Source organism: Globicephala melas, chromosome 6 (genome assembly GCF_963455315.2).
Source record: "Globicephala melas chromosome 6, mGloMel1.2, whole genome shotgun sequence".
Taxonomy (NCBI): Eukaryota; Metazoa; Chordata; class Mammalia; order Artiodactyla; family Delphinidae; genus Globicephala; species Globicephala melas.
The window spans coordinates 18,867,047-18,881,701 of NC_083319.1; the positions used below are offsets into that span (position 1 = coordinate 18,867,047).

Consider the following 14,655-nt stretch of genomic DNA (forward strand, 5'->3'; position numbering starts at 1 on the left):
AGCCAGGGGCTAGGATATTGGCTGGAACTCCTGGGTGGGAGTGTCTCTAGGAAGAGGAGGTAGTTGATGTAAGCTGGGTTCCACAAGCCTCCACTGCTGCCCTTTGAACTCTTTCCTACTGCCAGGCACAGAATGTTCCCATGGAGGGGAATTACCCATGTTTTAGCCTTCTTCAGGATTACGTCTGTTGTTAGGTGGATCGACGAGTATTATGCATGTTGTTATATGGCTATGGAGAGAATGCCTGGACAAAGCACTGTTCTCACCTAGAATGATAGCACAGAGGAACAAAATCTGACTTCACCCCAGGAACGCAAGGAGTTTCCCAAAGGTAACAGTTCTCCCTTTCTGGGTAATGGCCATATTAAGAACATGCATTATGTTTTCCATAGCTTATTATATTTAAGCTTCATAAGCGCTGTATGAAGCACGTATTATTTTTTTAAACATCTTTATTGTAGTATAATTGCTTTACAATGGTGTCTTAGTATCTGCTTTATAACAAAGTGAATCGGCTATACATATACATATATCTCCATATTTCCTCCCTCTTGCAACTCCCTCCCACCCTCCTGGCTCAACCCTCTAGGTGGTCACAAAGCACCAAGCTGATCTCCCTGTGCTATTCAGCTGCTTCCCACTAGCTATCTATTTTACATTTGGTAGTGTATATATGTCCATGCCACACTCTCATTTCGTCTGAACTTACACTTCCCTCTCCCCATGTGCTCAAGTCCATTCTCTACATCTGCATCTTTAAATATATATGTTAACATATATATATAAATATATATGTGTTAGCATACGGTATTTTTTTCCCTTTCTGACTTATTTCACTCTGTATGACAGTCTTGAGGTCCATCCACCTCACTACAAACAACTCAATTTCATTTCTTTTTATGGCTGAGTAATATTCCATTGTATATATGTGCCACATCTTCTTTGTCCATTCATCTGTCAGTGTACATTTAGGTTGCTTCCCTGTCCTGACTATTGTAAATAGAGCTGGAATGAATATTGTGGTACATGACTTTTTTTTTTATTTTTTTTTTGCGGTACGCAGGCATCTCACTGCTGTGGACTCTCCCGCTGCGGAGCACAGCTCCGGACACGCAGGCTCAGAGGCCATGGCTCACGGGCCCAGCCGCTCCGCAGCACGTGGGATCCTCCCAGACCGGGGCACGAACCCACATCCCCTGCATCAGCAGGTGGACGCTCAACCGCTGCGCCACCAGGGAAGCCCACATGACTCTTTTTGAATTGTGGTTTTCTCAGGGTTTATGCCCAGTAGTGGGATTGCTGGGTCATCTGGTAGGTCTATTTTTAGTTTTTTTAAGGAACCTCCATACTGTTCTCCAGAGTGGCTGTATCAAATTACATCCCCACCAACAGTGCAAGAGGGTTCCCTTTTCTCCACACCCTCTCCATCATTTATTTTTTGTAGATTTTTTGATGATGGCCATTCTGACTGGTGTGAGGTCATACCTCTTTGCAGTTTTGATTTGCATTTCTCTAATGATTAGTGATGTTGAGCATCCTTTCATGTGTTTATTAGCCATCTGTATATCTTCTTTGAAGAGATGTCTATTTAAGTCTTCTGCCTATTTTTGGATTGGGTTGTTTGGTTTCTTGATATTGAGCTGCACTAGCTGCTAGTAAATTTTGGAGTTTAATCCTTTGTCAGATGCTTCATTTGCAAATATTTTCGCCCATTCTAAGGGTTGTCTTTTCCTCTTGTTTATGGTTTCATTTGCTGTGCAAAAGCTTTTAAGTTTCATTAGGCCCCATTTGTTTATTTTTGTTTCTATTTCCATTACTCTAGGAGGTGGGTCAAAAAGGATCTTGCTGTGATTTATGTCCTAGAGTGTTCTGCCTATGTTTTCCTCTAAGAGTTTTACAGTGTCTGGCCTTACTTTTAGGTCTTTAATCCAATTTGAGTTTATTTTCGTGTATGGTATTAGGGAGTGTTCTAATTTCATTCTTCTACATGTAGCTGTCCAGTTGTCCCAACACCACTTATTGACGAGGCTGTCTTTTCTCCATTGCTTATTCTTGCCTCCTTTATCAAAAATAAGACGACCATATGTGCATGGGTTTATCTCTGGACTTTCTATCCTGTTCCATTGATCTATATTTCTTTTTCTGGTGCCAGTACCATACTGTCATGATAACTGTAGCTTTGTAGTATAGTCTGAAGTCAGGGAGCCTGATTCCTCCAGCTCCATTTTTTGTTCTCAAGATTGCTTTTGCTATTTGGGGTCTTTTGTGTTTCCATACAAATTGTGAAATTTTTTGTTCTAGTTCTGTGAACAATGCCATTGGTAGTTTGATAGGCATTGCACTGAATCTGTAGATTGCTTTGGGTAGTATAGTCATTTTCACAATGTTGATTCTTCCAATCCAAGAACATGGTATATCTCTCCATCCGTTTGTGTCATCTTTAATTTCTTTCATCAGTGTCTTACAGTTTTCTGCATACACGTCTTTTGTCTCCTTAGGTAGGTTTATTCCTAGGTATTTTATTCTTTTTGTTGCAGTGGTAAGTGGAAGTGTTTCCTTAATTTCTCTTTCAGAGTTTTCATCGTTAGTGTATAGGAATGCAAGAGATTTCTGTGCATTAATTTTGTATCCTGCTACTTTACCAAATTCATTGATTAACTCTAGTAGTTTTCTGGTAGCATCTTTAGGATTCTCTGTGTATAGAATCATGTCATCTGCATACAGTTATAGCTTTACTTCTTCTTTTCCAATTTGGATTCCTTTTATTTCTTTTTTTTCTCTGATTGCTGTGGCCAAAAGTTCCAAAACTATGTTGAATAATAATGGTAAGAGTAGACAACTTTGTCTTGTTCCTGATGTTAGAGAAAATGGTTTCAGTTTTTCACCATTGAGAATGATGTTGGCTGTGGGTTTGTCATATATGGCCTTTATTATGTTGAAGTAAGTTCCCTCTATGCCTACTTTCTGCAGGATTTTTATCATAAATGGGTATTGAATTTTGTCGAAAGCTTTTTCTGCATCTTTTGAGTTGATCATATGGTTTTTCTCCTTCAATTTGTTAATATGGTGTATCACGTTGATTGATTTGCGTATATTGAGGAATCCTTGCATTCCTGGGATAAACCCCACTTGATCATGGTGTATGATCCTTTTAATGTGCTCTTGGATTCTGTTTGTTAGTATTTTGTTGAGGACTTTTACATCTATGTTCATCAGTGATATTGGCCTGTAGTTTTCTTTCTTTGTTACATCTTTGTCTGGTTTGGGTATCAGGGTGATGGTGGTCATGTAGAATGAGTTTGGGAGTGTTCCTCCCTCTGCTTTATTTTGGAGGAGTTTGAGAAGGATAGGTGTTAGCTCTTCTCTAAATGTTTGATAGAATTCGCCTGTGAAGCCATCTGGTCCTGGGCTTTTGTTTGTTGGAAGATTTTTAATCACAGTCTCAATTTCAGTGCTTGGGATTGGTCTGTTTATATTTTCTATTTCCTCCTGGTTCAGTCTCGGAACGTTGTGCTTTTCTAAGAATTTGTCCATTTCTTCCAGGTTGTCCATTTTATTGGCATAGAGTTGCTTGTGGTAATCTCTCATGATCCTTTGTATTTCTGCAGTGTCAGTTGTTCCTTCTCCTTTTTCATTTCTAATTCTATTGATTTGAGTCGTCTCCCTTTTTTTCTTAATGAGTCTGGCTAATGGTTTATGAATTTTGTTTATTTCCTTAAAGAACCAGCTTTTAGTTGTATTGATCTTTGCTATCGTTTCCTTCATTTCTTTTTCATTTACTTCTGATCTGATCTTTTTGATTTCTTTCCTTCTGCTAACTTTGGGGTTTCTTTGTTCTTCTTTCTCTAGTTGCCTTAGGTGCAAGGTTAGGTTGTTTATTTGAGTTGTTTCTTGTTTCATGAGGTAGGATTGTATTGCTATAATTTTCCATCTTAGAACTGCTTTAGCTGCATTCCATAGGATTTGGGTTGTCATGTTTTCATTGTCATTTGTTTCTAGGTGTTTTTTTCTTTCCTCTTTGATTTCTTCAGTGATCTCCTGGTTATTAAGTAGTGTATTTTTTAACCTCCATGTGTTTGTATTTTTTACAGATTTTTTCCTGTAATTGATATCTAGTCTCATAACATTATGATTGGAGAAGATACTTGATATGCTTTCAATTTTCTTAAATTTACCAAGGCTTGATTTGTGACCCAAGATATGATCTATCCTGGAGAATTTTCCATGAGTAGTTGGGAAGAAAGTGTATGCTGTTGTTTTTGGATTGTATGTCCTATAAATATCAAGTCCATCTTGTTTAATGTGTCATTTAATGCTTGTGTTTCCTTATTTATTTTCATTTTGGATGATCTGTCCATTGGTGAAAGTGGGGTGTTAAAATCCCCTACTATGATTGTGTCACTGTCGATTTCCCCTTTTATGGCTGTTAGTATTTGCCTTATGTATTGAGGTGCTCCTATGTAGGGTACATAAATATTCACGATTGTTATATCTTCTTCTTGGATCGATCCCTTGATCATTATGTAGTGTCCTTCTTTGTATCTTGTAATAGTCTTTATTTTAAAGTCTATTTTGTCTGATATTAGAATTGCTACTCCAGCTTCCTTTTGATTTCCATTTCCATGGAATACCTTTTTCCATCCCCTCACTTTCAGTCTGTATGTGTCCCTAGGTCGGAAATGGGTCTCTTGCAGACAGCATATATATGGGTCTTGTTTTTGTATCCATTCAGCCAGCCTGTGTCTTTTGGTTGGAGCATTTAACCCATTTACATTTAAGGTAATTATCGATATATATTTTCCTATTACCATTTTCTTAATTTTTTGGGATTTTTTATTGTAGGCCTTTTCCTTCTCTTGTGTTTCCTGCCTAGAGAAGTTTCTTTAACATTTGTTATAAAGCTGGTTTGGTGGCGCTGAATTCTCTTAGCTTTTGCTTGTCTGTAAGATTTTAATTTCTCTGTCTAATCTGAATGAGATCCTTGCTGGGTAATCTTCATTGTAGGTTTTTCCCTTTCATAACTTTAAACATGTCTTGCCACTCCCTTCTAGCTTGCAGAGTTTTTGCTGAAAGATTAGCTGTTAAGCTTATGGGGATTCCCTTCTATGTTATTTGTTGCTTTTCCCTTGCTGCTTTTAATATTTTTTCTTTGTATTTACTTTTTGACAGTTTGATTAACATGCGCCTTGGTTTGTTTCTCCATTTATCCTGTATGGGACTCTCTACGCTTGCTGGACTTGATTGCATATTTCCTTTCCCATATTAGGGAAGTTTTCAACTATAATCTCTTCAAATATTTTCTCAGTCCCTTTATTTTTCTCTTCTTCTCTGGGACCCCTATAATTCGAATGTTGGTGCATTTAATGTTGCCCCACAGGTCTCTGAGACTGTCCTCAATTCTTTTCATTCTTTTTTCTTTATTCTGCTCTGCAGTAGTTATTTCCACTATTTTATTTTCCAGGTCACTTATCCATTCTTCTGCCTCAGTTATTCTGCTATTGATTCCTTCTAAAGAATTTTTAATTTCATATATTGTGTTGTTCATCATTGCTTGTTTGCTCTTTAATTCTTCTAGGTCATTTTTGAACATTTCTTGTATTTTCTCCGTTCTATTTCCAAGATTTTGGATCATCTTTACTATCATTACTCTGAATTCCTTTTCAGGTAGACTGACTATTTCCTCTTCATTTGTTAGGTCTGATGGGTTTTTACCTTGCTCCTTCATCTGCTGTGTGTTTCTCTGTCTTCTCATTTTGCTTAACTTACAGTGCTTGTGGTCTCCTTTTCGCAGGCTGCAGGTTCGTAGTTTCTGTTTTTTTTGGTGTCTGCCCCCAGTGCCTAAGGTTGGTTTCAGTGGGTTGTGTAGGCTTCCTAGTAGAGAGGACTAGTGTCTGTGTTCTGGTGGATGAGGCTGGATCTTGTCTTTCTAGTGGGCGGGACCACGTCTGGTGGTGTGTTTTGGGGTGTCTGTGACCTTATTATGATTTTAGGCAACCGTTCTGCTAATGGATGGGGTTGTGTTCCTGTCTTGCTAGTTGTCTGGCATAGGGTGTCCAGCACTGTAGCTTGCTGGTTGTTGAGTGGAGCTGGGTCTTAGCGTTGAGATGGAGATCTCTGGGAGAACTTTCACTGTTTGTTATTACGTGGAGCCAGGAAGTCTCTGGTGGACCAATGTCCTGAACTCAGCTCTCCCACCTGAGAGGCATGACACCAAACTGGAGCACCAATACCATGTCAGCCACACGGCTCAGAAGAAAAGGGTGAAATGAAAGAAAGAAAGGGGGGGAGGGAGGGAGGGAGGAAGGAAAGAAGAAAGGAGGAAAGAAAGGAAGGAAGGAAATAAAAAGAAATGAAGTTATTAAAATAACAAAAAATTGTTAAAAGTAAAAAAATTAAAAAGCTATTAAAAAAAAAGAAAGAAAGAAGAGAGCAACCAAACCAAAAAACAAAAACACCAGTGATAACAAGTGCTCAAGACTATATTAAAAAAAATCAAAAACGGACAGACAGAATCCTAGGACAAGTGGTAAAAACAAAGCTATAAAGACAAAATCACACAAAGAAGCATACACACTCACAAAAAGAGAAAAAGGAAAAAAACATACATATCTTTTGGGAAGTCTGAGGTCTTCTGCCAGCATTCAGTAGGTGTTCTTTAGGAGTTGTTCCACTTGTACATGTATTTCTGATGTATTTGTTGGGAGGAAGGTGATGTCCACATCTTACTCCTCTGCCATCTTGAAGGTCCTCTGAAGCAGGTATTATTAAACCCACTTACAGATTGAAAACCTGAGACTCAATGTTCACATGATTCAGGGTCACAGAATGGATAAGTGGCTGAAATCGTACTGAAAAGCAGACCTGTCTGACTTCAAATGGCTTTTCTCTTTACCCTCAAAATACCACAACAGTACTGGTTATTTGGATCTGCTTAGTGTTCTAGTACAAGCGTATGTTCTGCCAGTCCCTTTGGCAATTCTTATAGAACTTAATTCCTTTTCCAGACAAATAACACTTTGATGACTGGTTCATCTAAAATGTGATTCCTCACTGTCTTCTGTCTCATTATTTTAGTTCCAATTTATATTTTATTTCTCTGAATTCCAGAAGTGCATCTAACTAGCATAGTATATTAGCCAGAGCTCTGCATTTTAAGTTAGAAAATAGGGGCCATAGTCCCAACCTGCAATTTACCTGTGTAACCGTGAGTGAATAATTTCAATGATCTGAGTATCAGTTCAGTCACCCACCAGGTGGGGGTAATTTTCCCTGTCCAACTTAGTTCAAGGGACTTTGGGGAATCAGATTAGATAATGGATGTGAAAGGAGTTTGTAAACTATAAAATACAATGAAGATGGTGTAGGTTGTGTGTGTGTGTGTGTGTGTGTGTGTGTGTGTGTTTTCTCTCTCCATCTCCCATCTGTCCTATGAATTAGGTAGAACAACTATGCTTACCTTATTTGCATATTTCTTCCTTCCTTCTTTCCTTCCCTTGCATTTTCCTCCCTCTCTACCTCCTTCCTTCCTTCTCTCTATTTTTTCAATGAACCGATTTTTATGTCTTACCATGAACTTGGCACTGTGACACAGCACACAAGGCCAGTTAAGGCATAACTCCGTCATAAAGCAGCCTCAAACTGGGCACAAGGAGTAGACAGATATGTGACGGAACCAAGGCAGGAAAAGTGGAATAACTGAAGAGACCAGCCAAAACCCTCAAATTCCAAGATAGTGTTCTCTCTGTCTGTTTATATGATTTTTCTGGGGAAAGTACCACTTCTAAGCCAGTGTTTCCAAGAGCAGAATCTGGTTTAAAGAAAAAAGAGACCACTGAGAGTCCACTGAACATGTATACATGCAGAACATCATGCTATCTTTTCATGTTCCCCCAAGTACCTTTATTCCATACGTTGGAACAAAAGGTCTAGAAACATGCTTCGTCCTAGATCATAGAACTAGAAAATGGCATAGCTCTGTTCCCACTCCAGGCCAGTTGAACTTCAAATGTGTCAAGGCAGAGGCGTCTTTAAGCAATATAGAAGTTAAGTGAAAGCAACAGTCTAGATTTTATAAGCTAGTAGAGTCTATCCTTCATAGTGTTAGGGCCTCTAGCCTTTTATATTTGCTCCATTAACACAGCCTGTGATAACTGTTAATATGGCCATTTTAGCCAATGTTTCCCTTCTTTGGAGCTATTCCATTTGGTGCCTGTCTGGGGATGCAATTACATGGACCTGTCCATGAAACTGTCTAAAGCCTCCTCTTCAATTTGAACAGAAACTCACTCCAGTTCAAAGGAGCAGCCTATGGAAAATTCCTGACACTGTATGTTCTCGTAATTTTTGAAACACTGTAAATATTTGAGTCAGTAGATCTTAATCCATAAACACAGCTGTACTTAAAAAACCCTGATGGGGAGTTACTATAATTTAAACAGTTGGGTAACAAAACAAATCAATGTTAATCATTTTCGTTTTCTAAGGACAATGGACTCAGAATTCTCATAAAAATGACATGATGAGCTTTGCAGTTGCATCCACAAATAAACTTACAAATGCTAAGATAAAGCATTCTCAACTTTTTAAGAACATTATAAAAAGAAAGTGGGGTAAGGGAGGGCCAGGAAAAAGAAGAAAAACAAAACAATTTTGAGCAAGCCCGAGACTCTCATAGCCATATTTCACATGAGGCCTCTAAGATAAACAGTAAGGGAGAAAACCCTCTCTGGGCTTGTCGTTTCTCAGTCGAAATTACGTTATGAATTACCGTTGTTCAGGGATTATTCTTGTTCTATGAGAGCTACCTTTGGCTCTCTTCACAGACTTCCTCTTTGCTGCAATTTACAGAAAGCACTCAGAATAACCAGTTCATTCCCAGGAGGTATATTGGGTTGATATGTGTCAAGCATCATGGTAGGCACTGGGGCTGATGTTAGGAATCAGATATAGCCCCTCCCCTCAAGGGGATCATATTATCAAGTCAGAGACAAAAAATTGTCACAAACGAATTGTTTAATAAATTAATAAACCAATGTTTTGCATGAGAAAGGGAAAAAAAATGGAGTACAAAGACTTCGGAAGACATTTCCAGCTGGAAATGGGTGCTGTTTGGGAATGAGGCTGGATAACCATTGAGCTCTTCATGGAAGAAGAAACATTTGAGCTGAACATGTGAATAAGCATAGTTTGGAGATGAGGGCAGGGAGGAACACAGCCAGAGGGAGCTTTTGTTCAAAAGAGCAGTACCAGCAGACAAAGACAATAGTTTGGCTCAAGTTTAGGGAAGGTAAAGGAGACAAGCACCTGGTAATGTTGACAAGGGCAAAGCATTAACAGTTTTGAAGGGCCTGGGATTTCAGGCTTGGGAGTTGAGTTTGTAACCTCTTCTATAGTTGAATGGGAAGCATAACTTAATGTTGGTAAAAACTTGACCAGCACTGGGATATAAAAAGATTCATCTGGGAAAGTATAGCAATAGATTGAGATAGAAAGAACCAGAAGTGGAGAGACCTAGGGAAAGGTTCTGAGACCTTGGATCATGACAATAGCAAATAGATGGAGAGGAGAACAACTGATGGGCGAGGTATTTGTAGGGTAAAATCGGAATGATGTGCTGAGAGACTGTATAAGGGGAAAGCCAGGTTTTATAGACCAAAGAGAGACAAAAGGTTTCAACTGGAAGAGAATGTTAGGATTAGAACATTTAGTATTTGAATTCATGCCAAAGCACTGTTGGGGTTCCAAGTTATTCTTTTTCTACATATAAGTAATAAGACATCTTTCTCTGGGGTTTTAATGAATGTCCTTTCTCTTCCTTCTACTCTCCTCATTTCCTACGGGACTGGGTAGCACAGATGTCATGAAAGGATTCACAGTGGACGGACAGTCTAGTGTATTCTTTCACTTGCTTTGTTTCCTGTGACCACCTTAGCTGATCTGAGAACATATGGATAAGGTCTTCCTGTCCTTACGTTACAGAAGACAAAACAGAGGTGCACAATAAACACCCGAGGGACTAGACTTGGGCCACGAATTTAGAGGCACAGTGAGGATTAAGCATTGATATGAGTGGTGGAGATGGAAGGGGATTGGAGATGAGCAGTTGGACATAAAAGGGGCCAGAGGGGAAGAGGCCTAGACCAGTAAGACAGTTTGGGTTCTTGTTCCAATATTATCACCAAGTAGCTAAGTGACAGTTGAGTTGCTCCAGCTTTCTGAATCTCAGCTTTCTGACATCAATACGCTTTGTAAAAGAGACCAAGGAATATATATATGTAATTACTAGCAATATTGTTTAATTCTGACATTCTGCCTGGGATCTTCTGGTGTGTATACCTTACCTAACAATTTAGAATATTTTTTCCCTTAGATGATAGTATCAATGATTATCTGAATTTAAAAGCATGGAAGGGAGGCAAAGGTTAAGAACTTTTACTCAATACCCTAGGACTAGGCACTTTTCCATGTACTGCTTCATGCAGTTCTCATAATGCCCCATTAAACAAATGAGAAAACTGAGGCCCGGGTATGTGAAGTTCCTATTTCACATAATACCTCTCTTACAGTAGAGGAGTCTGAGGGGTGAACAGAGAGCAACACTTCAGTGGATTCTTCTGGGTCAGTTGCCTCCTCACACAGCACATTGAATTTTGCATTTATTAAGAGACTACTGTAGGCAAAGCTCTACTCAGCAGTGGACCCGTAAACACATGCACAGCTCTAGACTAGAGTCTAGCATCCTTCACCTCACTTACAAGGCCTTGCACAATCTAGACACTGCTTAGCTGTCCTGCCTCAACTCTCACCACTCCCCCCCACACCCTGATATTCCCTACAGCTTCAGCTGAAGTTTCTTCAATGTTCTCTTGCATTTGTGGGTTTTGCTCATTGATTTTTTGCTCTTCCGGGAACAAATTTTGCTCTTTTCAGCTGGCTGTAATCTATTCATCCTTCATCTCTCAGTCAAAATGTGACTACACAGAAAAAGCCATCCTAACTCTCCTACCCAGATTAGGTCCGCAAGTAAAATTTTCTTTGTGCTTCTCTTTCACAATGCTTGGGACACTCGAATTTTTGTAATTGTGTATTATTTTTTGAATTCCTCTTTTGACTATAATCTCATTAAAGGCAGCAAACCACCCTTCACCTCCCTCCTTCCCTCCTTCTCCTCCTCCTTCTCCTTCTTCCTCTTCTCCTCCTCCTTCCTCTCTTCCCCCTCCCCTCCGCCTCCCCTTCCCTCCCCCTTTTCTTCCTCCTCCTTCTTCTCCTTCTTCTCCTCCTCCTTCTCCTTCTTCTTCTTCTCCTTCTTCTTCTCCTTCTCCTTCTTCTTCTTCTCCTCCTTCTTCTTCTCCTTCTCCTTCTCCTTCTCCTTCTTCTTCTTCTTCTTCTTCCTCCTCCTCCTCCTCCTCCTCCTCCTCTCTCCCTCCCTCTCTGTATGTGTATATATACATATATATATGTGTGCATAGTAGAGTCACAAAAATATTTATTGACTCTCTGAATGACAAATTCAATGTGTAGTGCAAAATGTGACCAAGGCCAAAATACCGAGGCAGAGTTTTGCTGGGTTCTGGCCCGATGAGGAACCAGTAAACTTTCCTGGAAAATACGTTGAAGTTGGATGGAGAAACACGGGCCAGAAAGCAATAAGCACAGCTGATCCAACTATTAATAACTGCAACATTCAATAAGATTAAAAATCAATCTGAGGCCTTGTGTGTAGATTCTTGTTTCCTTCATTCCATGTACATTCTAGAACTAAGTTCTAGCCTTCTGTTTGGTGCTCTTTCTACTACCTCCTGCATCCATGAATACTCTAATCGGAATATAGAAATGAGGGATCACTACAGTGTAGACCAGGTGTCCACAGAGAATCTAGAGTTGGCAATTAAGTCATGACTTTGCCTCAACTGGGATTTCAGTGTCCAGAGGAATGAGCACATTAGGAAGGCTGAGTGCAGACGGTGCCTTGCATAGCCCAGAATTTACAAAAGGAGGAGGAGTAGGATGTTGACAGCATTTCCTAACCTGCCCAGCAGAATATCTCTGAGACCTAGCCAGAGGCTCTGTGTCCAAGCCAATTCCTGGAGGCCCCAGTTCTAAACTCTTTTCAACTTGTGGCAGCTTTGCTCCTTCCTCCTGTAGACCTGGCTGTGCCTCACCTGAGGAAGAAAACCATTCAGAAACTACAAATCATTTCATCCCTCAAATATGCAACTAATCCATGTCACTCAAGGCCAAGCCTTTTCCTACCACTGAGATTAAAGAGGGCTCTCCAAACCCATCCCTGCCCTCTGGCGCTGACATCCTTTATTCCTCTGCTTCATTGCCTCTCCATCTGTGTAAGTCACATTGGAAGACATCACCTCTTCTCCCTCGTCGTGGACTCAGGATTCTCTTTTGGCTGCCAAGCTGTGATCTGGGGCACTAAGTGATGCCTCCATGTTCATTCTGAGATAGCACATTAGATTCATGCAGTGTTAATGGGGTGAATTCAAGTGAATAAAAAATTATTTATTGTCAAGTTTAGTTTTGGGATTTGGGGAAGAAGAAAAATTACTCTTATACCTTTTAAGTCTTTTTCTGGGGTTCTATACTCATTTTCTTTTGGTCTGTTATTTGGTCCAATACATGCATGTCTGAGATGCTTTAAAAAATTATACAATGGGAAAAATCCAAAGATAATATCAGATAATAACAGAAGGGAAAGTGGGTCTGTATAGCACAGTGAACATAGTCCTGGTTTAAGAGTCAAAGCAAGATATGGGCCATTCCCTACCTCTCTTGTCCTCAGTTTTTTCCCACCTGTAAAATAAGAAAGTTAAATATGAGACAATATGAGAGTTGAATTAGCAGACATCTAAATTCACTCAGTACTTATATTCAATATTTCTATTTTTTCCAGCATTTACCAGTTGAGTAATCTTAAACAATTGCTTAGTTTCTTCATGTCTCTGCACAAAGGTATATATAAAGAGTGATAAATGAATTAACATATGTGAGATGCTTAGGACCCTTTTGACACTCAGTAAAAGTTAGTTCTTGGTGGTTTAGTAGTGTGGTGGTTACCAGTACTGATGGTGATGGTGGTAGTGAGGTGATGGTTGTCTAGTCCTGGTGTTGGTTTGATGGTACTGGTGGTAGCAGTCATAATGGTAGTGCAAAGTTATTGGTGGTGTTGATGGTGATTGTGGTAGTGTTAAACTTTGTGTGGTAGTAGTGGCTAGGCAATGGTGGTAATGATGAGGTAATAATGAGAGTGGTGATGGTGTTATCCTCTAAAAGGAGAGAAAAACTCAACAAAGATGGATTTAACCTCCATCAAAGTTCACAATTCTGTTGGCTCTGCCACAAGATTGCAACTCAAATAGAATAGTTAAGGCTATTCCATAAGACCTCCTTCTCTCTATTCCAGAAAAAAAAAATGTAAAATAGGTCTTCAAAGAGTTGTGAAAATAATTGAGGGTCCTTTGAATCAATGGGTAGCTACTGAAGGTTCCACAGATTTCAACCAGCTCTGAGTTGGGGTGCTAACGTATCTTCCAGATTAAGGACATTCTAAGCGAAAGCAACAGCACGTGCAAAAACAGAAAAGATGAAATGCTGTAGCACGTTATAGGACAGGTGAGGAACTCAGGGGATGGGAGCACAAAACAGGTGGAGAAGCAGTAGATGGAACTGAAGAAGTTGCTTGTGGCCAAATCATGGATGGTCTTACAAACAAGCTAAAAAACACCAGTTCTCTGTTTGAGAGCAAGCAGGAGCCTTTGTAGGGGGGTAATCTGATCTTCACATTTTCAGAACACTATTTAAGCTGCAGTGTGGAAAACGGGTTCATTGGTGGGGGGGTGGGGACTGGAAAGACAAAGACCAAAATGTCATCATGGTTAAAATGAGAAGTAGTGCATTCCAAACTGGGAAGAGACCCTGAGGGGAGATTTGAGAGACATTTTGGAGCTGAAACTAACAGACTTTGGAAACAAGGGATGAAGTTGGAAGAGGGTGTAGGAAATAAGAGAAAAAGAGAACCAAAGAAATCGTAGCTATTTCTATTTTAGGCATCTGCTGCAATTAAAAGAAAGTTGAGGAACACTGTGATGTAAGAGATCTGGCAGCAAACCTACAGGAGCTCCAAGTGGCCAAAGCTGAACAACTTGAGCAACAAAATAGAAAACGATAGTATTGGATTATAATCCATAGGCGAAAATACATATCCATGAGTTTACGAGGATATAAAGATATTTGATTAGATAGATGGACAGGAGTGAATGGACAGCCCTCCCTTACAACAGAATTCACATTAATGTAAGTAGAAGGAAAGGGAGATTGAAAGTCAGTGGTGAGCAAGCAGCATAGCACTTGTTGCACACAAGTTTTACTAATGGATGCTAACCAGCGAGTGAAAGTTTGAGGAGAAAGAGGAGATATATAGTCTCAAAGTACGTCCTCTGAGATATTTGCTTCCTGCAGGGGCGGGGATGGGAAGGATAACAACTTTATAGTGAAGCAACCCAGCAGAAGCCACCTTTTGCGAGTGATCAAGGTTACTTCACCAGTAGTAAGGCACGTAGATATCATCAGCCGGGTGATATGGTGCACTAAGAAAGCAACAGCATCACTTCTGTTATAGTCTGGCCCCAGATGCGGAGCCTCAGT

The 14,655-nt window shown here is 39.8% G+C and overlaps 1 pseudogene; it reads right to left on the reverse strand.

Annotated features, from left to right (window-relative positions):
* Positions 1–13,150, reverse strand: part of LOC115854664 (acyl carrier protein, mitochondrial pseudogene) — a 34,599-nt pseudogene extending 21,449 nt beyond the window's left edge.
* Between the last annotated feature and the right edge of the window lie 1,505 nt (positions 13,151–14,655).